The 27,311-nt window shown below is 43.1% G+C and overlaps 1 long non-coding RNA gene across 3 annotated transcripts in view; it reads right to left on the reverse strand.

Annotated features, from left to right (window-relative positions):
- The window catches only part of LOC108961806 (uncharacterized), a 119,426-nt gene extending 92,881 nt beyond the window's left edge, over nt 1-26,545 (reverse strand). For all 3 annotated transcript variants that reach the window (XR_007778183.1, XR_001990181.3, XR_007778184.1), the window contains exons 1-2: nt 26,416-26,545; nt 24,628-24,742 (exon numbers count right to left, since the gene is read on the reverse strand). This is a non-coding gene — a long non-coding RNA (uncharacterized LOC108961806). The remainder of the gene's footprint in view (nt 1-24,627; nt 24,743-26,415) is intronic.
- Between the last annotated feature and the right edge of the window lie 766 nt (nt 26,546-27,311).

Consider the following 27,311-nt stretch of genomic DNA (forward strand, 5'->3'; position numbering starts at 1 on the left):
AGACAGAGCTTCCATCTTTTTAGTCGCTTCCACCATCTCTAAGTTAATCAAGAAGACCAAAGAGAAAAATAAAGCACAGAGAAAGAAAACAAAAACCCAAAAAAACCCTCCATCTAAAAAACATTCCCTATGCCAGAAGTATTAGTTAATGAGTATGATTATTGGAAAGCAGTCCAAAGCTCTGATTAACTTGGGGGAAAAAAACACAAAAAGAAAAGAAAACAAGAACTCCTAACAAGAGTAACTACTCTCTACACTTTATTGAGGACAGCAATCTGTGCAGAGGGAACCATCCTCCCAGTTGGTGTCTCCCCATTACACCCACCAAGGGCAGTCTCCCCTGGCCCCAGCAAGGGCCAACCCAGCTCTGGGGCACAGCCAGAAGATCCATGAGACAAGCCAAAGTAAATGTGCTGTTCCATTTTTTAAATAGATGTCACTCTAAAAGGACATTCAGACCTTTTGAGCCATTCTGAGATCTGTCTCCTGTTTACCTACATCTCAAGTAGCTCAAATTCTCAAATTCTCACAATTCCAAGGTGACAGGATGAGGCTCCAACTTTTTGCTTTGAGATCTCTAGAGGAAAGGCAATGTTCAAGTGCCAAATACTACAGGTTTCCAGTGGTCTCCAATATCCTGAAAATATGTTATTTTTAGTATGTGGCTGGCAGAGAAAGGAAGTGTTAAATCTTGGACCAATATCAAATCTGACTGAAAATTAGCAGCTAGGAACATCCTTTTTGATTATTTATTCCACTTTCCATATCCGAATAGCCCCAGAGGGACAGTAACAATGACAATCACTAGGAAAACACCTGCTGATGGCAGGTTAGTACAGAGCATTTGCCTGGCTCTCCCCATGAAAACATCCTGCAGTTTGTTTCCTCGTTTTTGACGAGCAGATTCCTGGTGCAAGCAGGATGGTCTGTCAGGAAAGGGCCCTCATGTTTGCTGTAACTCCTCTATTGTAACACTTGTAAAAGAGCAGGAGACAAGAAGAAAACCACAGTCAATCCATTTTCAGGTGCCTTTATCATTTTCTCAGAGGTCCTTATGGCACTGAGCCAAGTTGCTTGTAACAATCACAACACAAGAAGGGCATTACAATTGGTCAGGGCTCACAGAGGCTCCAAGGCCTTTCCTCTCACTATCTGCTAGCAGCTTTCTAAATTAAGAAACATGTCCTGCTGCAGCTTTAACAGCATTTTGATCTCAATTACATTTGGCATAGTGCTGGGCCAGCCTTCTTTAAATCACTGGGGTTTCTATGGGCACCAGTCAGTGTAAAATTGGAATTCATGGCATTGCCTGCAGGGTGGACAGCCTCAGAGTGGGATGGTGGAGCAGGACACAGCTCTAGTATCATGTTTCTCATTTATTCAACACTAAATCAAAATTGAGATGTCAGCATGGTGCTTGCAGCACTGCAGGTTTGCCCACACTGTCAGAGAGGGGCTGAGCCAATGGCTGGGAGTCCTTGGGCACCATCCTCAACAGCCAGGGAATCTCCTGTACCACAGGTCAGTCTCACTCACCCATTTCATACTCACTGTATCCAAATCTCCGGTGCCCACAGTGCCACATGGATCTGCCTCTGTCACACTCTCTGCATTTAAAGGCAGTGGGTCTGTGAGACATCCACACAGGGAGCTGCAGATCAGGAGGGATCCATGGTGCATATGCAGCTGGCATAGCACAGGCACTCCCAAGGTACAGAATACACTTTGCCATCCATGAAAAAAGCTGTTTTCTTAGCAGTAGTCAATGCAAGCCCATTGGGAACCTTCTCCATGAACAAGCCAGGCTTATCAGCACTGTCAATGCACTCTGAGCAGCAAAGGCTGGGGTCTTGACTCCAATTTTGGCTGCCTTGCTGTAGCAGAGATGAAGACTTAGCTCCAACACACATGGAATGACCTCTGCTGAAGTACAAAGCAGCTTTCAAACCCTGCTCCTCATCCCCCAGCTCCCAGCATGACCCCAGAAACACCCAAAAGGCATCAGGGCAAGGCATTTTGAAGTGCAGGACACCACAGGCAGCTGTCACACATGCCCTGCACCAGAAGCAGGGCACAAACAGCTCTGAAATGCAAGGGGAAGCCTGCAGTGCTGCCAGCTAATAAAGTCAATACAAACAACATCAGCCCCTTCAGGTCAGAAGGAATGACAAGAGGGACATGCCACAGCAGGATGCATAGAGAATTCACAGATGGACAGGCAATCTCAATTAAACTGTCCTCCCCTCCTATTCTCCTCTGAATTACAGCTTTAAAACCCCTTAATTATCTAAACTCAATTAGTCTTAGAATATTTGAAGCTTCCTGTTCAGACTAATTTCTCTCTCTTTCCTCATTTGCAGTGTTTGACTTGCATTAAAGAACACTTAGTGCCTGTGGTAAGGAGAACTTTACAAAGGCGGGTCAGGACTTTGGGATATTGACAATCTCCCCTCTATTCTTCCTGTGCCTGAGAAGATCATGCTCTTAGTCCTCCAGATGAATTTTCAGCAGCTCTGACATGCTTTTTCATGCCTTTTTTTCTTATACCTTAAGCCAAACATTTCCATTGCTAGTAGCAACTGTCATTCATTGCAGCTATTTTCACTCCTCAAGATTTCCGTGTGTATTTTCCACAGTTATTTGCAAAGCAGTAATTTTTTATTATTGCTACTATTATTCCTGGGAAACAGAAAAACCACGGTGTTAATTTCAAGAGAAAAAGAACATGAGTGGCAAAGCAGATAGTAAGAGAAGACAATAGAAGGAATGAGTTAAGATTCCCTTTTGTTTCAGTGATGCAGTTTGTTCATGTAGCCTAAACCTGCACATTTCCATTGAAAGGGCAGCCATATAATCACTGAATTTGGAATTTCCTACTGTTTTAGCCTCTGCAGTGGTGGATACCAATGTAAAGATTTGATTTTTTATTAGACTCCTGTAAGAAACCTCGATCTTAAGGTTTTGTGCCCTTCCTGAAATCTGAGTATCTCATTCTCCCTCCAAAACCTACATGAATATATGTTCATTCCCCATTTCAGGTGGGGAAGCCCATGGGACCCCAACTAACACAGATGTTGGTAAACTCACACCTCCAAGATTGTCTAAAAATTTTTTTATGGACCTTTAAGTTTTACTACCTTGATTAAATCAGATTTTTAGATGCACCTCCACAAAATATGCATTTTGAATTGTAAATTTGCTACTTCCACTTAGCTTAAATCTACAAAAAAAAAGCTTCAATTAACCTTACAATGGTCACAGGTTGTACTAAATGGAAATATCTGTACTTAAAGCAGGTCCCTAATGCCTCATGCAGGCAAACCCTCATGGATAGGAAGCACAGACATTAAGGGCATTGCTCAAGATGAAGTAAGAAATCTCAGGGCAAGCCAGAACTGAAGCCAGTCTGAGTCCTGATTCAGCACTTTAACCACAGTGCTGTGTCCATGAGGCACTTGCTGTCTGTGCTTGGGATGCTGTGTGGGATCAAATGGAAACTGCTCCACTGGGCAGCCAGACACCTCTGACTAAGGGGCAGGAGCAGGATCACACCGTTCCTGCTTCAGAGGAAACTTCTCCCTCCAAAATAATTCTGGCCCAGAACTGGCTGGAAAATAAGAATTAAATTTTGCAACTGTTTCTGAGATTTTGCATTTAGTTCTATTCTTGCATTGGGCTAATAGAAAAGCAGACCCTTTTTTTCATCAAAGCACAGACACAAACCTTTTTCCCTCCTGTCCCTTAGAAGTGCTCTTAGTGAGAATATCACCCATCCCCTCTCAGATCTTCATATCCTACAGCCTCTTCCCTCCACAAGTTTTACCTCTGAGTGAAGAAGGTTTCCAACAGAGCAGTTCCTTTGAAACTATTACATTTCTATCTAAAGTTCTGATATCAGCAAGTCATTCTTTCCCAGATATTAGCATTTTCTTAAGACATAAAATGCAGGAGGAAGAAGCCACAGACCATATTAGTTCTGGGTCTCAATTATAATGCAAAGAATAATTTTGTGCAATCTATAGTTGAAAACATCCTCCAGGCTTGGTATTGTGGAAGGGCCCATTTGTGTTCTCAAACCATGCTTTGGGATTTGGTTTTTGTTGGGTTTGGTTTGGTTTTTTGCTTCTCTTTATAGATGTTGATACACAGGAAAATTATTAAGCTCTGAATTTGTTTTTGGCTTCAACCTAAACTACACTCTTCATGTGAACCAAGGGATAACTCCAGTTTCAGGTTAGGATTAATTTGTTGTTGTGCCTCTTTCACATTTTACAGGGAATCCATGTACAGAGTTTGGAAGGATGTTCCCACCTTCCAGCCACCCAGCTGGGCTGCAGCAGCTATTGTGAAAATTCCAGGTTGTCATTTCAGCAGAGAAATTTCTGTAGTGTCAAATCCATATCAACTTCGAGTCTGGCCCTACAGGTACGAAAACTACTTCAGAAAAAATGCTGTCATTTATGCAAATTGTCTAAACTTGGGAATAGTGAATATTTCAGCACCCAGCAGGGATAAGAAACTTTTTGACTTTGACATGGGTAAGAGCCTCCTTCTTTCACCAATAAAACATTGTGGGAAAAATTGAAGTAAAGCTAAAACTACATAAACCAAGAACTACATAAACCAAGTTATTGTAACAGCTTCTAAAGACAGATGAGAGTCATTACATTATTTATGCACATGAGGGTACTGGGATAGACAGGATTAGATGATTTACCCAAGATCAAGCAGTGAGTCAGTGACACAGTTTTCTGCTGTCCAGTGAAAACACAGATGTACAGTAAGCTGAAAAGAATTCATTTATTCCCCATATCAAAAGGAAAAAGGATAGAGCTTTCCCTCTAGCCCAGCTCGTGGTTCCAATAAGTGTTGATAGAACTGAATTTGGCAAGCAGGAAATTCACTGCACTAGTCACACATGCAAAGCATTTGCTGAAAACAAAAACCTTAAATTACTCAATTATCAACAGTTTTCACTTGCCCAAGCCACAGACCTATCAAAGTTGTTTCTTGCTGTTTTCTTGAGGAATTAGAAGGATACAACCCATCCAGTGTCCAAGGCAAGGCATAATCGACCAGGACATTGTGCAATGCCAGAATCTTGCCTCATGTCTGAGTTCAAATTGCCCAAACTGCATTATTGGGTTTCAGTCAACACCAGCTTGGATGGTGGGGTTTTTGACTTGTCCACGGCTCAGATTTTAGCAGCCTGATAGGATCAATCATGGAAGAAGGAACAATTCAGCTGAGGGCTTGTCAGCCCTCAGAATGCCCTGAAGTGGGCTGTATCCTGCCATAAATATTTGCACAAAAACCCTGCTGACCTCAGTGGTGGTTCTGGGTACAAAATGATGGCAGGATGTGGTCACAGGGATCCTTCTAATAATAGGTTTTCCATTGAGATCAATGGACATTGGGCCCCATTTCATTGCCAAAGCTTGGTTCGGAGCTCTAAAGAGAGAGACATTGTTTTCCTGCAGCAGGGAGCACACACTTGCCAAATATACTTCTGGCAAAGGCAGAGACTTATTTTTAATGCTAAACAACACCAAAACTGTCTGATACTAATTAAGAGGGTGTCTTCCTTCTGAAAATCTCAAAGAAAAATAATCTTCCAATGTGGCTGTTGGACAGACACACAGAAAACATTAAAACTTTAATATATCTGCATGTAAAGTCAGATATAAAGTAAGTGAAAAACATTTTCCTTTACCTGAATGCAATTTTAAGATGAGTTTAGCATACGTGGAAGTTGCAGGTCCTCAGCTCTTCAGGAAAGTCAGTTTAATATAGGTGTGAAGACCCAGACCCCCAGATAAATTCCTCACAGGCACATTCCTGAGTCTGTGGGCAGCACCCCAAACTCCATTTTTCCTGAGCCCATCCCTCCCTTGGTGTTCATCACAGCTTTGATGCCTATATGTAGAAATCCTTATCTTCAGGATCCTAAAGGATGACTAAATGTTTTCCAGTGTTTTATTCATTATCTGAGTTCAACTTTAACTGATTTTAATCTTGTGGTTCTGCTATAAAGATAAGCTGTGGCCTGCCAAGGAAATAAACATTTCACAGGTTAACAGCACAACTCTTCTAAAGAGGAAGCAGGTTTGTTTTCTGCCTTATTTTCTGGAAAATGTTAAAACAATAAAATGAATAAGAAGCAGTGAAGAACAAGTTGTAAAGGAGCTAATTTCCTGCTCGCAGCAGCTCTGATAAATTTCAGTCCTGGATGACAGGGGCTGTGGAGAGCGAGGGGAGGGCTGGCTCTTCCTGGAAAGCCAGACAGGATAGGATTGATTTGAGACATCTTCATTGCCAGAACAGCCGGTATTGGCTAATCATCAGAAAACAGAGACTTCGACCTACAGAGAGCCAGGAGTGAGGAAGACGTCTGGACCAAACCTTCACCTTCCAAATGTGAAACTGAACAAAACAGCAAGAAAAATAATAATAAAAAAATAATAATAATAAAAAAAATAAAAAGGCAAAAAAAAAAAAAAAAAAGCGCCCCTCCTCACTCACACACAAGCCTTCCTGGAGCCAAATGCCAAAGGAAGTGCCAGTGCCCTGACTAACAAAAGAATCCTGAAACGCTGCAGGCTGCGGTGCCAGCAGCACCCAGTTGCAGTGGGAGGCTGCCTGACAGGGCTGCCGGATGCTCCGTGCCTGCCGGATGGAGCAGACAGCTCAGCATGAATCATGGGGCAAAGGATTCCTTCAGTCCGGGAGGAATTGGGACAATACACAGCCTGCCTGCTGTTTGCTGCCTTTTTTTTTTTTTTTTTTTTCCTCCTCCTCTTTTTTTTTTTTTTTTTTTTTCTTTTTTACTACTCCTGACTTTGAGGGACCAGCCGTTTCCTTCCTGCTGTGGGCGGGCAGGCGGCACATGACAGCTCATCGATGGATCCGTGTGTGTGAGTGAGCACAGGAACCGCAGGGATAGGAGCCAGCCCGGACCCCCGGGACTGAACTGTCCCCGTTAACCCCCGGAACCCCCGATCTGACCTCAGCACATCTCCCTTCATCCCGGTCATGTGCTTTGGACACACACACGGGATTAGGAGTCAGCCCTACAGCAGAATTTAGACTGCTGGAAATCCTTCCTGGAAGGAGGAATGTCTCCATCTCCCTGGCCACAAGACTGGAAGCAGGACAGAGGGAATCAAAGCTTTCCCACCAAAAATCTACCAGAGTTCCTTAGGGTTTCAGGCAAAGCTGGCTTTGGTTTACTGACTCCTCTTGCCCTATAACAGGGAGGGGAAATGCTGCTATAGGGCCAACCAGGTATCTTCACTCTCATCTCTGTGTGTCTGGGAACTATTTGAACGAAGCTCTCCTCAGTCTGATGGACCTCTTGAAATTATTCTCACTGGCCATCAGATTTCTGATCTCTCTACTTATCCTAGGTCTGTTCTTAACATTATGGTTACATGGAATCAAGCAGTCTTCTCTGGATCCTTTCAAAGGTCATTCCACCAATATCATTCTTCTCTCACTTTCCAATAGCACTTAGCAAAGTTTCAAATCAATACCCAATTTTTTCTCTCCACAGCTTGTCAGCCAACTTCAGCATTACTAATTAAGCTCTCCTCCCTTGGCTTAGATGATTCTTTCCCCTAATTCTTTCCTCTTCTCCCACTCCCACCACGCCTGCACATGTTCTGATGAGGTTCATCCACCAGCTTTCTGTTCCCCATGTTTTATGGGCTCCTCAGTTTCCTACTCTACACAGAAAGCACAAGAAGCAAAGAAATCTCATCCACAGTCATGAATAAACTACAGTGTATCTGTGCAGACACAAATCCTTCTGCACTCCAGACCTTTAACACAAATTCAGGTTCCACCAAACACTTGCAAATGGCACCAGGAGGTTGGAGTTTTGTTCTAAAACAATGGGAAGAAATGTGATGTTTAAAGAAGAGAGTGTATCAGCAGCTTGAAAGGAACTGCCAACATACCCAGTGGGTATTATTGGCCATGTTTTTACCTGATTACATCTTTATCAGCTGAGAAATTTTCAGAGGTACTGAGTATCTGGAGAGGGGCTGCAGAGGCAGCCACTGACCCTCTCTACCATCACTCTCACCTTTCCCACTAACATAAGAGCTTCCAGCTCCCACTGCTATTTGTAGTTGTGTTTATCATCTCAACCAAGCCCAGCAATAGCAGCAAGTTCAGATATTTACAATGGGAAAGGGTGAAAGGAACAAGTTCTGGTTATGGTCTCCCACATGTGGTGAGGCTCCTGCTTGGCTAACAAAGTGTGAATACTGATAAACCTCCTGGCTGTGCCTTTTAGCCATGCCCTGCCATGGCTCCTGAATCAGCAGCGTGGGTGAGCTGTGGGTAGGGGAAGGTTCATGATTAACTGCTCACTGCTAACAGAAGAATGGTTTGCAAATGAGTTGCTTTAATCCCCAAGGAGTGTCTCCAGTGCCTACAATTTGTATGGTCCCATTGTACTCTTGTAACAGGTGTTTCACTTCCACGAAGCAGTTCTGGGTTTGCTGGCAGTGGAATGGGCTGCATCTTTGTGGAGTGACAGTCTATAATCTTTTCTACACATACTATTTTTCCTTTTGCCCAAACTGTACAAAGATATGGATTGATCAAGAATCCATCAGTCATTTTTCAATTAGAAATGGAAAGTTAAATGCAACAGACTAAACAAAATGAAGAAAAAAGTAAATTCTTCACATCTGTATTTCCATCATGTCTGAAAATTCAGATTTTGACCTGCTGTGGGAGATAAATCTGTATATAACAAAATCATGTAAACCATTCACATCCCCTTTCTGTGGTTTCAAGAGGATAATACTCATATCCTCAGAAGAATCACTTAACTTTATCTCCACATCCTAAAGTGATTCAGTCTTTGAAAAAAAGAGTTCTGATCCGAGTTCTTCTTACATATCCAAATTTCATACAAGTCGCTGGAATAAAATATTGGCATTTACAACAAAACCACAGCATGGTAATTCTATAAATGATTCCTTCAGCTTCTAAGACCCAGTTGCCTTCAGTGGACCACCACTTCAAACCTGAACTTTGCTGACTGGTTTAGCAATTTGTTCCTGCTATCATGTGACAAGTTTTTGAAGCTCACATGTGTAATGGGGCATTTGCTGGCAGTATCAAAAGAAGGAAAAAAAAAAAAAAGAAATATAGTAGAACATGAGGTTCCAATTGTCTGATAAGCAGAAACATCTGTTGGAGTCATGAGCAGTTGATTAGTGGAGTTCATTCCCAGGGTAAGTCTCCAGTAGATCAGCTCTTCTATCTAAGTATAGGATTGTAGTCACTGGAAGCATTACAAAGAGGTAAAAAGAACAGACAAAAGACACAGAAATAATTTCTTAAGGTACCAGAATCCTTGAAAACCAACACAGCTTATAACACAGTGATCTTGGGCACTGCTTCAAATGATACCAGCATTTAAAATTAACAGCTGTATTTAAACTTCCCCACAACAGCTAAACATCTGCCAGTCTTTCAGCTATAAACCTACACTGGGTTTAAAGCTGCTAACTAGAGACTGTAAAAATTCTTCTGGAAGATAAAACACAAGGTACAAGCCATCAGTCTGAGTATATTTTATATTTGAAAAATAATCAGTACAGATCAAGATAATGACAAAAACATGAGTTGTTTTTTAAGATGCTACTTGGATTTCAACCTAAAGCTTTTCCACCTCATTACACTAAGGCAAGGATTAACACCTGGGAACATTTGCACAGAAAGCAGAGGCTGATCAGAATTGCTAATTCAGCCTGTAAAGCTGCAGCAGTACAGGATGGATAGAGATGTATAAACTACTCTCATTAAGGTCACTGTTGCAGATCTGTGCTCACAACACCACAAGCCTTGGCACCAAGGAATACAAGAAACCACCAGGAAGAGGATGTCCTTAAGGCTAAGCCTCTCCTTCATTAACTTGAATATCTAATTGTAGGTTTACTGGGAATCTCAGCCCTAGCTCTTGTTCAATTCCTGGTGTTAGTGGCCTGACCTGACCTCCCAGTTTCCTGGTGCTCCATCTGCATCCACCTGTCACCCCATGCCTATTCCCCATCCAGGAATGGGGTACTGTTACATTAAAAATAACAACTAAAACTGGCTAGCCAGCAATTTCACTTCCCCTCCTGACTTTACTGATTATTTTGTCTTTACCAAACCCATAAAATAACAAATACAAAATGCAATGTAAGATTGGTGGGGTTTGTGTTCAGTACACGGTTTGATTCAACTTACTGTACAATCTTATCACAATTTTGGGAGATTTTTATTATTCAGAAATAAAAGGTGCACCCCTTTTATCATGAAGGACAAACTTCCAAACTTCCAAGATGCTACAGTTACCTAAGGAAATGACATTTTCTGAGGGGTATCAGGCTGTTTTCAGTCTATCTAAAGCAGAAGTAGCTCTTCACACTTTTAAAGTAAAAATTGTATTTGACTGTAAAAAATATTATCAGATGTTCCTAAAATAACTTGTTTCCATCTGAATAGATGCCATATTTACAAGTATTTTTCTGCCTTTCAGAAAGTACTTTACTTCTACCCCTGAAATTCCTTCCATGCTTTCCAGCTCCCTGTAAGAACCTTTCCATCATTAAAGCCTTGCTATGGGCCTATTTTTTCTTACCTAAGCTTACAGGCAGGAGGGGAATTCACCTGCCAGCACCTTTCTTGAGGTGCCAGTGAAACCAGAGATGTTCACTGGCTCTGACAACAGATCCAAGTATCCTTCCCTAGTTGAATATGTCATCAACTTTACATCAACGTTACAGTGTGGGAGTCCAAGCACAACCTCCTCTGGCTTTTCTAAGAACACATGTGGATCCTCTTTCCAGTGCTCCTTCCTGAGAATAAGAGTGAAATTGTTTCAGCCAGGGGCCTTTTGTTGACCTTCATGACTGGCCCTTTGGCTAAACCTGACTTCTGTGGAAAAGATACATTCAGTTCTCCCCTCCCACACAGCCTGAGATTTTCTATGTGTGGCTTCCCCCTTTGTTTCTTCCACAAATCTTTTTTTGCCACTCCTCACTGTACACATGGACTATCTTTTACAAATTACCTGAACTCAGTGGATGCAAACCAGATGGAAAATAAACTTCAGACACCTACACAGGCACAGCTTTATGCCTAATAAGCTAATTACTGACTTAATAAAATCAGGCCCTTAGCAAGGGTTATTTTTTCAGGCCACAAGCTACTTTACCACAAACACTTAGCTTCTCTCATATAAATAGTTTACACCTGGCTATCTTGGCATATGAGCAGATAAAGCTGAAGTCCATCCACAAAAGACCAACAGACCTGCCCTGGGTCACTCTTATCAGGCCTAGAGGCTTTCAGTCCCTTGTTAACTTTACTAGATAAATGCCACCTTTTGTCCAAAATTGCAAGAACCTTCATGTATTGCCATCAAGATTTAATGACAGACTTTGTTGCTGCAAAGACATCTCATGACACAAAAATTCCATTGTATCAGCTTGCTAATATCATAAAATTAACTTCAATTTATATCAAAGACCTAAATTCCCAAAATTATTAGTTCTGCTGCATCTCTAGCTCTATGATAAGTTCTTAGTAAGAAACAAGGGCTGAGATGAAAGATCTTTGGTGAGCCACAATGTTTCTAGAGGACTCTGGGACTCAGATGCTGCTTTCTCTCCACCATGATTTACAAACAATACAAACCTCTAAATTATCTGCTGACTGTGAGTGAGCTGGGGGGCAGCTCTCTGCACTCAGCACCAGAGGTGCAATTAATTGGAGCAGAAAGATAGGGAAGAGGAAGACACAGCTCTGTCCCTTCACACTGTGCTCCCTCATGGCTTGTGTCATTAATTGTACTGCTCCAGGAAACACACGCAGCCTTGGCTGAACAGAGGTTTGGGGATTTATCCCATTATTTGGCTTAGGAAGGATAAATACTACCAACACTCAACGGCCAGGATCTGTCTCATTTCTGCCTTTTCTTCTTGAGAACGGATGAAACAGCTCCTGTGCAGAAGCTTTGGACTAGACAGAACCAAAGGAAGGGGCACTGGGAAAGGCTGTGGGAGCCAGAGAGGAGGGACTGCCTGGTTTCGGTGTCTGTCTCCGTTATGAGTAAGAAGGCCTCAAGAGGCAGGGTGTGGAAGGCTTTGGCACGGGCACAGCGGCGCAGGAGCCGACAGGGGTTTCCTCCAGGACGGCTGCAGCGTGAGCCAGGGCAGGAGGTTCCTGTGCCACTGGGAGCCGGGCTCCAGTCTCTGCCAGGGCCGGGTGACTCATGGCAGGGGGAAGGCAAGACTTGGCAACCTGGGCTGTCTCACACAGCAGCAGGTTTTGTTCTCCATGGGATAACCCAGGGAACGTGTGGCACAAGGCCAGACTCCTGAGTAAAGGACTGCAGCCCTCGTCCCTCTCTGGCCATTCCTAACAGCAAAGGACCGCATCAATTCCTTCAGCTTACAGGGCTTGACACATCCTCATCCTCCCTGCTCCACAAATGGTGGAGGGAGGCTGCACAGGAGTGATGCTGATGGGACCAAGACTGTCCTGCTCCTTTCCCCTGCAGCAGTCAGACCTGGCAGGCCCCAGGAGCTGGGAATATCCTCCTGGGACAGGACGCCACTCCCACGCAGCACAGCGAAACCAGGGCTGTGATTCACAGGGGGAACCACTTCCCTTGGGACAGAGGTAATGGCTCCCATTTCCTGCTCTTTACCTACCCAATTTTTAAGGTTCCCATCCTCACCACAAGCATCACACAGCTTGCACAACAGCAGCTGGGCTGCTGTAGCTTATAGCCCAGCACTTCAAGGTGTTTCTGGTTGGTACCTTTAAAGCTGGGATGCACCCACATGTGAGGAGAGCCCTGGGAAATGCCACCTTCCTTTTGGTAAACTCCTTCAGGATCACCATATATTGCCCTTGGGGCTCATGAAAAAAACCTCAGGCCCTGTGAGTTTTATTAAGCCCCCATTTTACAAGTGGACAATACACCCATGGTCTGGCTCCTGTGATGTACTGAACACTGGGACTGTGGCTGACACTGTGCTCTCTGAAAAGGGGTTAAGTAACCATGTTTGAAGGAAAACATGACATTTCACTGCAGTGGGACTGACTGTGAGATTAGAGTCAGACAGGTGAAAGGGCTCAGCGCTGAAGTCTTTTCTGGAAAGCAGCCATCTCAGAAAAGTCTGAAGTATGATACCCCAAAAGGAGATAGAATTAGGAGATACATTCACCATTTTTACAAAGCATCAGATCATAAGACAACTCATGTTTAAAGGAACCCCAGAAAGACATGTAGTTCATGACCCTGCTCAAAGCAGAGTCAGCTATGAGGGCATACCAGGTCACTCTGGGCTCTGAGTGGTCCATTTGCCTTTAGGATGCCTGTTGCAAGTATTGATGAGTTTGGGTTTCACATTAAAACAGACGAATTTGCACTTAGTGAAAAAGAAATTTTAACAGCCTTTGAAATATCAATGAATATGGTCCACAGGAGTCAATTGAAGCAAAAGACTCCCCAGTACTAATTCCTCTGATTTCCAATCTGCTCTGCTAAATCAGTGAATAAACTGAGCTCTAGTGGTTGACTCTCTAAATTCTCTAAGTTTGCTCTCCACAAGTGGCAATGCCATTGCCAGCCTTGAGCACATGGGTTTGTACAGTTTACACAGAAACACCCTTACCAGCAAAGTGTATTTGCTTCCTGGCCAAACACACTAACAGTAAAATGTTGGCTCTTTATACACTGCCTCCAGAGTCCATCCCTGGAAGCAATAAGCTATTGGTTAAAGATTCCTTAGATTCTTAGTGACGTTTTCTGATAATGGTCCCATTTATAAACACAGATTACAGTTCCTATGCAGGGGTTTAACAGCACTAGCTTGTTCTTAAGTGTGCTTTACCCTGGGTTATCAGAACAGTAGCTGAATTCCTCCTATGCAAAAGGGCAAATTCAGATACCTTTAGTCACCTTTTTCCACCACGAGTCTCACTGAATTAACTGAAGATTGATGATCAGACAATGAACAAAGGGTTGAGCCTGCACATAGGGCTAACACGAGGGTAACCATTATACCATGGGACTTCACCTCTGTGGTGGAATGGGCCCCAATTTTTCTAAATTTCACCTTCAAATCACAGCTTTTCACTGTTTTATCAGTGTGGTTAAAGCAGTGAAACCTTCTGAGGCAGGTACCTTTATACTTTCTGAATTCTACAGTTTAACTTAATTCATGTACTGGAAGGAGACTGTCCTTGATTTCACTACAACTGCATTCAGACAAAGGATTGCAGATGGAATAATCTATAAAAAATACCAACATCACTAAAGGTGCTCTGCCTTAATGACAAAGTATGGAAGACAGGCAACATTTTTCACTTTAAAAGCTAATGAGGGCACTTTCTGAATTCAGAATAGATGGTGTTCTTCTGGCAGTTCTCCCACTGTCATTTCATGTGTTTGTCTTCCCACACATCTCCCCAAGCTCTGGGTCACAAAACATGACACAAGGTGTATACTGGGACCACAACCAACAACCAAACAGAAATGCCAAGGGGAAGAACTTCTTTATTGAGTGATATTTCCTACATTCCAGCACAACCTTTTCTGGCTACCCACTGCCTTGTTTGGTAGAGGCAGGAGCATCCCTTTGTCATGGTTTTCTTAAACTTTTCTTTGCAATGTTTAGTGTCCTAAGCCTACAGCTGTAAATGGTCCTCCTAAATTATCAAATTCCATAGGTGTGTGTCACCTCCTGCCTCGTGGTACCAGAGTGTCTATCACCCTCTTCCTTATTGCCTGATCAACAATCCCCTCTAATCACCCTCTTCCTTATTGTCTAAATATTTCCTTTACTAGCATTCACACATGGGAATAACTTGTTTTAATGTTTTACATAACAGATATTTCAGAAACCAGCAGTATAAAACAACATCAAAAACCCTGACCAAATCTCAGCTAACAATGCGCATTAAATGAGCTTTTGGCAATCTCCTTTTTCTTTTCTTTTTTAATCTATACCATCAGTACTCAACCCCACCTACTAAATCCACAGCACACACCTAGCAGTGATACAAAAGGAGCTAGAAAACTTGTTATAAACTCAGAAAAACAGATGAGGATGGTGTTCCAGATTCATAAAGAGGAGCATTTCATCCCTGCAACAGCAGAATCCAGTTTTATAATAATTGTTTGTGCTGCTGACTTCCTTCAACACCTGTGACCCTGCTTGTCATGGCCTCATTGCCTGCTGGAAACTTGGCAAAAGACAAGAGAAGAGATATTAGGGAACCAATGCTACATCCTGAGAGAGGCCATAAAGTCCAAAGGTTGAGTAGGATTGCCAGGAGCAGCCTGATAAAGGAAGGAAGCATGTGGTTCTGAGCAGACAAACTGCTGCACCCGAGTACAACATGTTCAGAGCTGGAGCTGCATCCCAATGTCTCCCACACTCCACAGAGCACACACTATCCAGGGACTCTTCCCAAACAACCCCCTTGAAAATGAATTATTTTAGTCCCCTTTCTGAAATGAGTATGTAACTGTTCAGTGCCAGAATTTCACAGATCTTAAATTTCAAAAAACACTCCTCTTTGTTATTTCAAATTAAGGTAGGATGATTTGTTGATTTAATAAAAGAAAAAAATCTTGTACAATGCCCCTTCTGAATTAGCATATTCAAGCCTTTCCAAAATCCAGCTCCAGTAAAGAACTTGTCTTTAAAAATCTACCAGACTGTAACTAAGCTTGTCACTTGACATGTGAAATAAATAAGCCAATAATCAGATCCTTCAGAAAACTTCAATTAAACCTCTAAAACTGTCTCATAAAATACCCAGCATCTGAAGAGTTTTTACTCAGAAGGAGAGCACTGCACCTAAAGGTTTCACATTAGGAAGAGCATGGGGCATTAATAAATTTCTCCCCTTCTTTCCTACTCATCATTTGCTCAGTTACGCAAGCACAGTGTTTTGTGATGCCACTCTGTGAATCTGAGCAGAAAACCCTTTCCTGGCTTTCAGCACGAATGAAACCAAGAGCCCAGCATGGCCCCAGAAAGGACTGAGCAAGCACAAGCAAAGAGCAGGACTGGCAGCCAGGGGAGGGAGGAAAAAGGACACGGATTGCTTTGAGCTCATATTGCTGCTGAGCACTTTCTATTATAGAACCATAACCTAATATGCTTTAAGACTCTGACTCTGAGCTGCTTCCCACCGTGTGTCTCCTTCCCTGCACGGATCCTACAGGGATCTGCCCCGCTCCCGGAACACGCCGTCACGTCGGACACCGCTCTCTGTCATATTTTCATTAATCACTCAACAAGAGGAAGGAGAAGCCCAGCAGTGCCCCTAAACACAACATCTGCCTTGAGAAGCAACAGCACAGTCCATAAGGACGGCTCTCACTGTGAGTGCAATGCCTGGCTCGGCAGTGCTGTCCTCCCTGGGGAGCTCAGCTGTGGGAAGCAGGAGCAAGGAACTGCCTTTTTAGGACAGTGGCTGAGCGGGACGGGAAGAGCTGGGGCAGGATCAGGGCTCCCGCAGCAGTTCCCTGGCCTTATAAGGACAAAGCCAGGTATTTTCCCAGGCAGCACATCCAGGTAAGGCCTGGCAGGGCTTCCCAGGATCCCCCGGGGAGACCCTTGGCCACTGCCACACCTGCACGGTGCAGACCTACAGCCCCGCTGTCCCCAGCTCAGAGCATTTCAAATAGGCCTTATTAGGAAACAGGGAAGCTTAATTAACTAATTGAAAGATCGTTTTGAGATCTGCAAAGCCAGATGGTTTGTGGGTGAACCGTTCTTGATATTAATGTGACATTTTAAGGCATTCACAGCAACATTTTGGAGCGCAAGTCTCTAATGTCAGGCATCTTTTTAGCTATCTACGTAAGAGGGAAGGTTTCCAGAGGTGAGGAGCAACTGGATTCTCCAAGAGCTTTGACACCCAAAGCCTCAGATACTCAGCAACTGGTTTAAGCGATCTTTAGGAACACACACAATTAAGACTACTCCCCAGCTGCCTAAAAATTAAGGCCACTTGACAGAAAAGCCAAAAGGTTTTAGTTTCATTCCATTTAATGAGATTTCTTGTTATTACCTGTTTTGTTTTTCCAGGGAGTGAAAGAAACTAAAGCACTTCAGGAAAAATCCAACTATATAGAATATTCATGTAAACAACCCTGACCATGAACTCTTCCATATTGTTGCTCTTTTTACTTTCCTGACTCCGATTTTTATAAGTAAAAAGAAGAGGTTGTGACTGAAATAGAAAAAAAGTATCCCCTTTCCCTCAGCAATACCCATTTTAAAATTGGATTTTTGAATCTTTATCAGAAGAATGGCCACAAAAATGGAGTAGCCTTGAGTATTTTTCTTTAGGGAAATTAAAAAGAAAGAAATTTCCCTTTAGATATGGTTAAAAAATAATTTGCAGTGCAAAGTTACACTACCCACCCAGGATTAATCCAGCTTCTCAGCTGTGATTAAGAAATGGCACATTGAAATTCAAAGAATTACCAACATATTTTGCCATTTTTTGAGGTTAAACTTTGATAACTGCCTGCCTGAAGATGCTGAAAAGTGTGGGTTTAGCTGAAAGCAGCTACTTGAAACTTAAAGAGATGAGAATGGCTTGACAGTTTTGGTCTGTACAAGGTTTTAAATCCACAGAGAAGTGTCTGCTTGGCATCCCAAACTACTTACTGCACCATTCGTACCTCCAGGTAACAACCACAGCAGGAAGACCAAAACTTGGATTCCTCTTGCCACATCCCACTTTGCAACACACTGTCAAGAAAACATGGGGGAAGTACTAATTCCCCCTGGGTAATCACAGTGCATCCATTTCTAGGATTCCTTCTGAGAGGCCCATCAGCAGAAATGAGGTCACGGACAACAAGAAAAATTACATTAATTAAATACGTTAAATATGTGACAAACTTAGTCTGAGCTCAGTCTTGTGTAGGACTTTCTCCAGTTGTTGACTGGGCTGGAATTACATTTTCACAGCTCCAAAGGAGCACCAGGGCAAGCTTACTTTCATAAAAGGAATAAAATTTTGACAACAGGTTTCATATTGTAAATTTCTCCTTTAAAATAACCTGCTTGCCAAAGCAGTTAAGCTGCCAGAAAGGGAGAGAGGCTGGGAAACTTTATTCCCCTTTAAAAGCAATGAGTGGGCTGTGCTGCTCAGGTACACCAGGCATTGCTCCAGAACCAGGGAGCCTTGGCTCATTAGGAGCAATTAAAAAAAGAATTCCGAGGGGACTTTAAAAACAACAACTTCCCAAAACAAAACATACATATGTACCACATGCATTTGTTTATGCAGCTGTAATGAGTGATGAAATCCATTTATGAGCTGAAGTCACAAGATTCTAAGCAGGTCTTTGTTTAATCTCAGTAAGTCATGACATTTTCCTACTACTTATAATAATGTGATTTGGAGCAACATTTTCAAACTTATGCACCTGTGTGTTAACACTGCTTACCAACTGCACTTCTCTGCAGACAGAACAGGCTGTCCTGGAGGCCACACTTTGATCAAGCACCCTAAAAACAGATACAGAAACCTGGTGCTAGTTAAATACACGCCTGCAGTTCTTGAATTCAGCACATCTTCTGCAGTTCTTACTCAGACTGAGACTCTGGGCAACCTACAAAGAGCGTAAATAAAAATCAATGAGACCATTAGTGGGATGAATACTTACAGCATCAGCCCTTCTATAACCACAAAGTCTGCCCAGATGGATGCCCTTAAAAGACTTTCAGAAGGTTTGCTCCAGACAATGGCTCTAGTGCCAGCACGTTGCTGTGACTTGGGAGAATAAAATGAAGATAAATGCAGCTGTTTCTGCTTACATTAATGCAGCATTAGTGCCCTCAGTAAAAAAGGTAGGACAGAGTATGCAGGAAAACAAAAGATTCAGCACAAATAACTATTAAGTTACATGTTTGGTGTATTTATAAACAGTGCTAGGCTTTAGACGTATTATTATATAGCTTTAACATCAGTAATCCTGCATATAAATCAAGACCATGTTTTTAGCTTTGATATTTAGGAGAAGAAAAAGGGCAAGACCAAAGACATTTGGCACTGCTGTTTTTGTCATTATGCTGCTATTAGCTTTGCAAACAGCTCTGATGTTTTGTCAGGATCAGATCAAAAGTAAATGACTACAGGTCCACTGGTAATACAAACAGAGTGATTTTGTATTAGTTCTTTCAAGAAGGAAAAAAAGGTTAGACTCTCAGGCTGAACAAAATGTCAGTGTAGCCAATGGACCAGGACAGGGCAGCCCAGACAGAGAAAAGTTCTCTGGGCCTGTGAGGTGTGAGGAAAAGTGTTGCTCCAACACCTTTCTCTGTTCTGTCTCTCCTTTGGCCCGTTCACCTCCTGCTCTCCAGAGCCCCAAAGAAGCCAGGAGAACAGGTGGATTTTCCAGTGTGTCAGCAAACCAAGATGGCAGGAGGATATAAGGACAATGCAAGGATCTTTCACCTGGAATGTTTTGTTTCAAGCAACCTCTTTTTATGTACAAAAGAATAAAGTACAAGACAATTTGTCCAGCAGCTTGAACCCAAATTTAGGAAGGCTCTAACAAGGCCAAAGTCAAATATGCATAATCAGCAAAGTCTGTGCATCACCCAACTGGCACCAACACAGTGTGTTCCTATTCCTTGTATTTTTTACCATTATGTTTGTTGATATAGGAAAAGAATATGCACTATTGCTTCAGAAATTTATATATGCTAGCTATATTATTGGGAAAATAAACTCAAATTATGTCTTCCTGTCTAATTCTAAGTCTATAAGGATTATATTTTATACTTCCCTTTTTCCAAAGCCCTTTTCAGTTATTTTCCTTTCGCTTTTGGGATCTACTATATCAGAATGTCCAAAAGAAAATGGCTGTAACTACTGAAGTCAGTGTTACAACTGGAAAACACATATCAGTAAAACCCATTTTTTAATATGTGAGCCCACATTAACTAAACCCAGCTGAAAAGTTCTGAGAAGTTAAATTAAAATAAATAACTGTGAGAGTTAAGTAAACAGTTCCCTTACTGGATTTGCTATAACTGACTAAAACTTTTCTTCCTCTTTCCACATTAAAGGAGAGCCCTAAAACCACATTTTGCATATTTTATTACTTCAAACCTTTTCTAACCTGGTTCCCAGGTCAGACCAAGTCTAAAAAAAACTTTAAAAAGTGAATCTAACATTGTTCTAAAATAACAGAATCCAGTGCAGTGTGAACAACAGGACTATCAATAAATGTCTACTCTTCTTCCCAGACCCAGAGTGGAATTTAAACAATTTTTAGCCCCTGCGATTCACAACTTATTGAACTGAACTGGCACACCAGCTTTAGCAATCAATGTTACCCATCTGATGCCTCTGAGTGCTTTCACCAGAGAGAGGAACTGCACGTTTGGAGAAAGAAAACATTTCTGTGATTGTTTTAAAAATCACAGCACAGTTGAAAGTTTCTTGAAAGGTCAGAAAGCAAGTTCTCCTGGTAGACACAGATTAGCAGCAGAGGGTAGGCAAGGTGCTCAGGGTGTATGGGAAGGGTAATCCATCAGATTGATAGCACCACTATGTATATGGCACAATTATATCTTATCTCCCCAGCCCTGCAACCAAAATAAACCCCATGGAAGCCTTGGAGTCTGCTTCTGTTGTCTTTAAGTACACACCCCTTAGGGTGGCGACCCAGGACACACCACACGCCTTTTACCTCGTGTAAGACAAAAGCAAAACAAATATAATCAGTATTTTTCCTCTTAGGACTCTCACTGAGCCTCTTTGATGTGTTTTCCCTAATCGTTTTCTCTTTTTAATCATCACACTCAGGGGTTTCTCTGAGCTTATTATGGTTTAGGTTTTATGTAACCTCTTCCAGGCGGGCGCCTTCCCAAACTCCCAACACAGCAACTGCTGTAACAGTACACAGCAACTCTACACCAAGGAATACCTTGGCCAAATGAAACCAAAAGGGAAATTTAGATGAGTACATTCTGCTTAGGTTGGAATTTTGGCTCAGACACAAGAGTTCACACTCCTGGTCTTGCAAAAAGAAGCTCTAATGGAGATACTGAAAATGAAAGTATCTCTTCTACTTCAAAGCTGAAAATCCGGCCGCTTCTACAAAGTGTTTTTCTGCTCTGGGAAATTTTACTTCTCTACACCCATTCATGAAGGGGAAATCCTTGGTCCTGCAAGTTACCTGTGGGTTTGCCATTCACTTGACTTGATATGAGACTCTGCCAGTATGATTTACTGGCATAAAACTAGTTAAATTTAAATTTCCAATTTCCACGTGGCTGCTTGCCAATATTTCTTTGCCTTACGAGCAATTATTTACGTTTACATTTTATCTTGATTCTCTTTAGTAATATTCCTACTTACATAGAGAATCCTTCAATGGATTACTACATTCTTTTCAGTTTCACCTAAGAAGTGCATTGGTGTCCTATAGTTCAAAAATTTTCCTGATCCACTATTAACAAAATGGCTCAATTTATACCAGGCACCACGTAAAACTCACATAAATGGAACACCTATAAAATGTCCAGTAAACAGCTGCCCTCCGTCTAAACTGCCAGGAGATATGAGGTTCTAGAGTTAATTTCCATTTATCAGCTAAGAATTACTGCTATCAGTGATACTCATTTCTGTTGTTCCACGTCAGGATGCTGCCCAAGCAGGAGCTGGGACAAGACCTGGAAACATTTCCTTCACGTGGGAAGGTGCCCTGCTAAGAAACTGCCTATTGAACCTGACAGCAGGCGTAGAAGCAACATTAGAGGGAGTGCTTACACGTGTACTCCCAATGAAGGGGAGGACAAAGCGGTGAAAGTCAGAGCTATTACCAGACAAATACAAATTGTTTTTAATCTCCAGGATACTAAAATATTTTTTGAGAGCTCCCAGTGTTTGGGAGAGGAGGGAGGGAAAGAAAGGGGTAGGGGAGCAGTAAGCTCTGATGAGACTTTTCTTACGGTTTCCGTCACCTTTTGTGGGAAAATCGTTCTAGAGAAAAGCAAGAGAGGATTTTGAAACTAACAGAAAAGGACTTGCTAAAAGGTACTTTGCTCTGTAAAACTTCCCAAGGAGCCTGAAAAAGCACCCTGAGCACGCCCCTTATCACACAGCTTTGCATATGAAATGCTGTTTGTTTCAGAGGCGCTTGTATATTTTTACCTGGGGGGTTATTCCTGTCAATTGTCCCCTGATTACTGATCTGTGAGAAGCAAGTGAAGGAGTCAGAGCTACCACAAAGACAGAAATACAGCTATTGAAGTTCGTGGGATTTTTCAACATTCCCCCTCCTTACCCCAAAACTTTTACCCTTTGAGTAAACACTGCCATATATATTTTTGTTTGGCTCCCTGGTGGGCCACCTGAAAACCATCAGCACTCAGAGAAGAAAGCTGCTATGGTTTATTCAGAATTTCCTTAACCCCAAGTCCTGCTGTGCATTACCATTTCCCAGAAAGGTGCATTGTTCTATCAGCACCCCTATCAAATTCAAGAGCAGAGCCGCGCTGTCGGGACGTGCAGCAGCTCAGAGAGGCCGGGCTGTTGCAATCCTGTTGCAATCCTGCGCAGAAAACAGAACGTTAACACTCGCATGCTGCTCCCACGCCCTCCCCTCTCCGGGCTTCCCATTAACTCCGTGACACCCTGCAAGGCACAGGATTTATTTACACAACACCACTCTAGAGACGGGCATTTGTTCGGCTGCGATGTTGACAAGGCTTAGGAAGCACTACCCGCCAGAGTAAAGGTGTATTAAGCATCAAGTGGGGATGAAAGAAATGCTTTGAGACACGCTTGATTGAGTTTCCAGCTGCAGCACAATTCCCTTTTAGCCAGGAGCTGCTGGGACAAACTAGGGAAGCTCGTGGCTTTCACAGAGAGCAGTGGCTGGCACTCACACGCTGGTTCCACGAGGACTTTAATCCGAGATATGTGGTGACACCCTGAAAAGAAGCGAATTCCTCTCTGGCCAGCCATTCAGGTTTTAGCCGGGCTGGATGGAGCGGGACGCGTTTCCCAACGCCGTTCACCTCGGGGCAGTGGCAGCGCCAGGGAGGGGACAGCGTGGGAGCCGGAAGAAGGCAGGACGGGCTTTGTGTCAGCACGGCCGGCCGAGCCCACGGCGCGCCCCACGTCACTCCCGGCTCTGCTGATTTCGTCTGCTCAGGAGCGCTCCTCGCTTTTCCTTAAAAAGCATTGCTATGTGGAGAGCAGTTTACAACGTGGCACAGGTGTAAAAACAGGCGGGGAACCTCAGGGGCACATTTAGCGGGTGGGAGTGAGCAAAAGTGCCCTAAGCTTCACCTCCGCGCTCCTGCGTCTGTAGCACCCATTCATCCTGTTCCCTGAGGGGAGTACAGAGCAGAATTCCCGTGTTTCACGTGGTCATCTTCTTGCCAAAGGACTGAGAATCAGGGCTGGTTCCTTAGGAAACGACCAGTGGGAAGGTGGAGAGGTGCTGGTGGCTGTGCCTCAGCATCCCTCCTTCTGTGAAGCTGCCATGTGATAATTCCTCCTACATGACCAACTCCAAATCACTGTCAGAGCCCCTCGAAGCAGAGACTCTGAGTGTAAAGAAAACAAAACAACCCCCACAAAAAGCAAGCCCTTAGCAACTAGAAGATATTTGGTCAAAAAGGTCAAAGAGTGACCAGAGAGTTAAACTGGCATAAATCTAAGTGCCAGTATATGCTCCACACTGTCCTGGGTCAGATTCAAAATGCATTACAAGGCTCATGAACCAATAAAAACGCCATTGATTGATATCCTAAAAGCAAATATGGGCAGTAACAAATGTTTTACACCAACAAGTTAATACTAGATCTTCTTCCAGATGAAAATCAATTGCTTCCCCATACCTATTCCTTACTGCATTTAAAAAAATAAAACTAGTTCATACCACTTATCCAGCATTTATTCCCCTCTGATCTGCCTGCTTTACTAGGACTTCAGTCTCATTATGCCGGTTTTACAAGGAGGGAAATCAAACTAGAAAGATGCTGAAGGTGATTAAGGGTCGTTCAGTAGGGAGGCAAAAGCAGGAAAGAGTACAATTCCCATTTGAGTTTACTTTCTTCTCCTGTTTTTCCTCGTTGGGTATATAGAAAATAAGATTAGTTTTCATTAAACTCAGAAGGTTATATTAAAGAGGTGAACAATTTTTTTTGGCCAAACTTTTAAAGTTTTCTTAGTAGTCTTGAAAGGAAATATATTCCCCACCAGTACAGCTTAAGGGTTAGATGAAAACTCTGCTGACCAATAACATAAATGTGAAATATACCCCTGTTCTTATTAATATTTATTTAATAATTCAGGGCTGAAATTGGCTATCATTGAAGTGACCTCAGATCTCTGACATAAATGCCTATTTGAAGCACCTGGCAATGGGCTGGGAGCATCCACACCCAGAAGTGCCTTGTCTGGGCTTGCAGCTCTGCCAGCCACACACCTTTTCCTACACTGCTGCAGGAACTGGGAAACATCAGCACAAAACGTGCTTATGTAGAGCAAGGCTACGTTGTACCATTAACTCTTACAACACACGTGCTTCACCTCCCTCACATGACTTACCTGAGCCCACAGCCCTCTCCTCACTCAGCTGAAACCTCTGGAAATCTGTGCTGCAGCTGGTACCTAACTCTCCAAATACCACACAGCACTTCTGGAATGGCTTGCTAGTTGTTTCCTATTAAAAAAAAAAAAAAAGTAAAATTTAAACCAATCTGAATTTCAATTTGCAGCCATCACAGCCTTTAGGCCTTTGCTTTAGCGTTGTCCTTTTACTCTGAAAACTCTCCTTGATCTTATGAACTTGTTAACATATTCAAATATTATAGCTTTTTATATGTTTCATATGTTCTCAACAGACTGTAAACAGTCCTGTGAGCTGAGCCACCCATCTGCCAAAGGCACTGCCAGCTGATCATGGACTTGTTCTAGCACACATGGGAACAGTGCTCCTGAGCCCACTGTAAAAACACAAGATCTCAGGTAGTGACCCTTATGATTCTGGGCTAAATTTCCCATCTCCTCTTCCGTGTGAAAGAAGGGAACATAGAGATGTTGTAGTGCTGGCAGCTGCATTCAATTTTTACCACAGAACAGCAATTTTGAGAGGCTGAGTATCCTGGTTGTTCTGCTGTGGAGTCCTGAGGATCTGCTGTGGGTGAGACCAGGCCATTCCCAGCCATGAGGGGACAGGGCTGCCCAGACAGGGAGGAGCAGCTGTGTCACTGTGTGATAGCTCAGCTCGGATCAGAGTTCAGGTTGTTATTAATCAGGTGGGACAGAGGAGGAGAAGCAGTTCAGCAGCACCTTCTCCAAAACAGAAGCCTTGAACTCTGCTTGTGCTTCCAGGCACTGTCCTTCCCAGGCCATGCCCTTTCCTGCTTACACTGCCTTCCTTGGCTCTTTGGCAATCCTAACTGCTCCCACACCATGACTCCAATATAAATGACTGTCATCCACGGTGAATGTTTCCATTTGAATTACGTGAGCAGGCCCTCTGTAAACTTCCCCACAGGCTCCACCACACTAATCCCTGGGAAGGAGCAACCTGCAGGACCTACTTTCACTGTTGAATGCTTTCTCTGTTTGTTGCTCCTCCTGTCAGAGCCATTACCCGAATTCAGACAGGTGTCCTTACATCTGTCACCCAGCAGCCACTGCTGACATTCAGGACAGGAACTCGCTGTCTGTGTCCAAGCCTGAGCCCACGGCACAGAGCAGGAAAGCTCTGACTGCTGCCTGAAAATCCCTGAGCTCTGGGCTGCTTTTCACTGGGCAGTTCTGGTCTCATGCAGACTCACTTCCTCCCCTTCTCCTGTTGCAAGTACTGCTTTATCCCAGGTTGCCAGGAGCCTACTGTGCCAACAGCTGCTAAGACAGAGCAAGGTGTCAACTTTGGCAGGATGCCAGATTGTTTATTAATTAAAAATTTAAGCAGTTTGTATTTGTCCTGAGTCCCTAATCAAAACTGAGCTATTTTACCCAGGGATCTGAATGGTTAAATCCAGTTATTCTGAGGCTTTCAGTCACAACTGGCAACTACAAATAAATCCATTTTGTTGACACTACTGTCTGTTTATTGAAATACCCAAAGACCACAAAGCTAACTTCAGTTCTCCACGGCGAAACCCCACCTCAGTAATACGGGAACATATGCACACTTCCAGCAGGATCTTTCCCCCTGAACACAGTAAATATCTTTTCAAAGGCATTCACCTGCCTCCCCAGCACTCAGCATCAATATGCTTCTATTTGTATGGTACATTTTTCCTGCTGCCAGCTCCCAATGCCAAGCAGAGCCGTCTGCTTCCCATATGCCACCCGTCCTCCAGTGCCTCCTCTCCTGCTTACCTTCCCCCTCTGGGCTCCCACTGTGGATCAACTGCTACTCTGCCAACCTTCTTGGTGTGTAGAGGATTTTTCCAACTGCAAGCTCCACAGGATGGGAACTCTGCCCAACTCTCTATTTCCCGGAGCACCAGCTAAGCTGTGGTATAGAAATAATGAGCACAGAGACATTATTGGTGTGACATTTAGATTTGTAATATCCCAAACATCCTTCGAGAGGAAGGTGTCCCTGCCGAGGGCAAGGGGGTTGGGGCAAGATGATCTTTAAGTTCCCTTCCAACCCCAGCCATTGAAGGATTCTAAAAAGCACGAGAAGCAAGGCCCCAGGGTTCCTTTCAGACTCATCTCTAGACAATGTGGTTAACTTCTACTTGCTCAGGATTTTGATCAAAAATTAAAAAATTCATACAAGTGTTTGAATAAAAAATTATAAAGTTCATTACTTTGTTGAAAATATATTTCTGAGCACTTGCAGTGAGCACTGAAATCCTCTATAGCACAATAGTGAGAAATCTAGTATAACTACTGAGTGAAGAGGTCATCCCATCTACTTTAGAGACAATCACATCACATTTTTCATTCAGATGTCGCTGCACATCAACATCCAGGGTTTGAATTGCTCAGGCAGCATACCTAGGAAAATGGAAGATGTTTTTAGTGGTTCCTCCCTCACTTCTGCAGCCTTTCTGTGTGTTTACAGCACTGCTGTCCTGCCCCAGGGGTAACCCAACAGGTCTTGCAAAGCCTCCTAACTTTGCCCCACCTCCATCATTCACAATCTTGTCTCTGTAACCTACTCATTTTCTGCCATTCCACAAACTATTAGTTTCAAAGAAATCCAGAGATTAATTAAAATGATTGGTGGGATGAGTAGGTGAGGGGGACAGGCTAAAGGGCTT

This window comes from Serinus canaria, chromosome 8 (genome assembly GCF_022539315.1).
Source record: "Serinus canaria isolate serCan28SL12 chromosome 8, serCan2020, whole genome shotgun sequence".
Lineage (NCBI taxonomy): Eukaryota > Metazoa > Chordata > Aves > Passeriformes > Fringillidae > Serinus > Serinus canaria.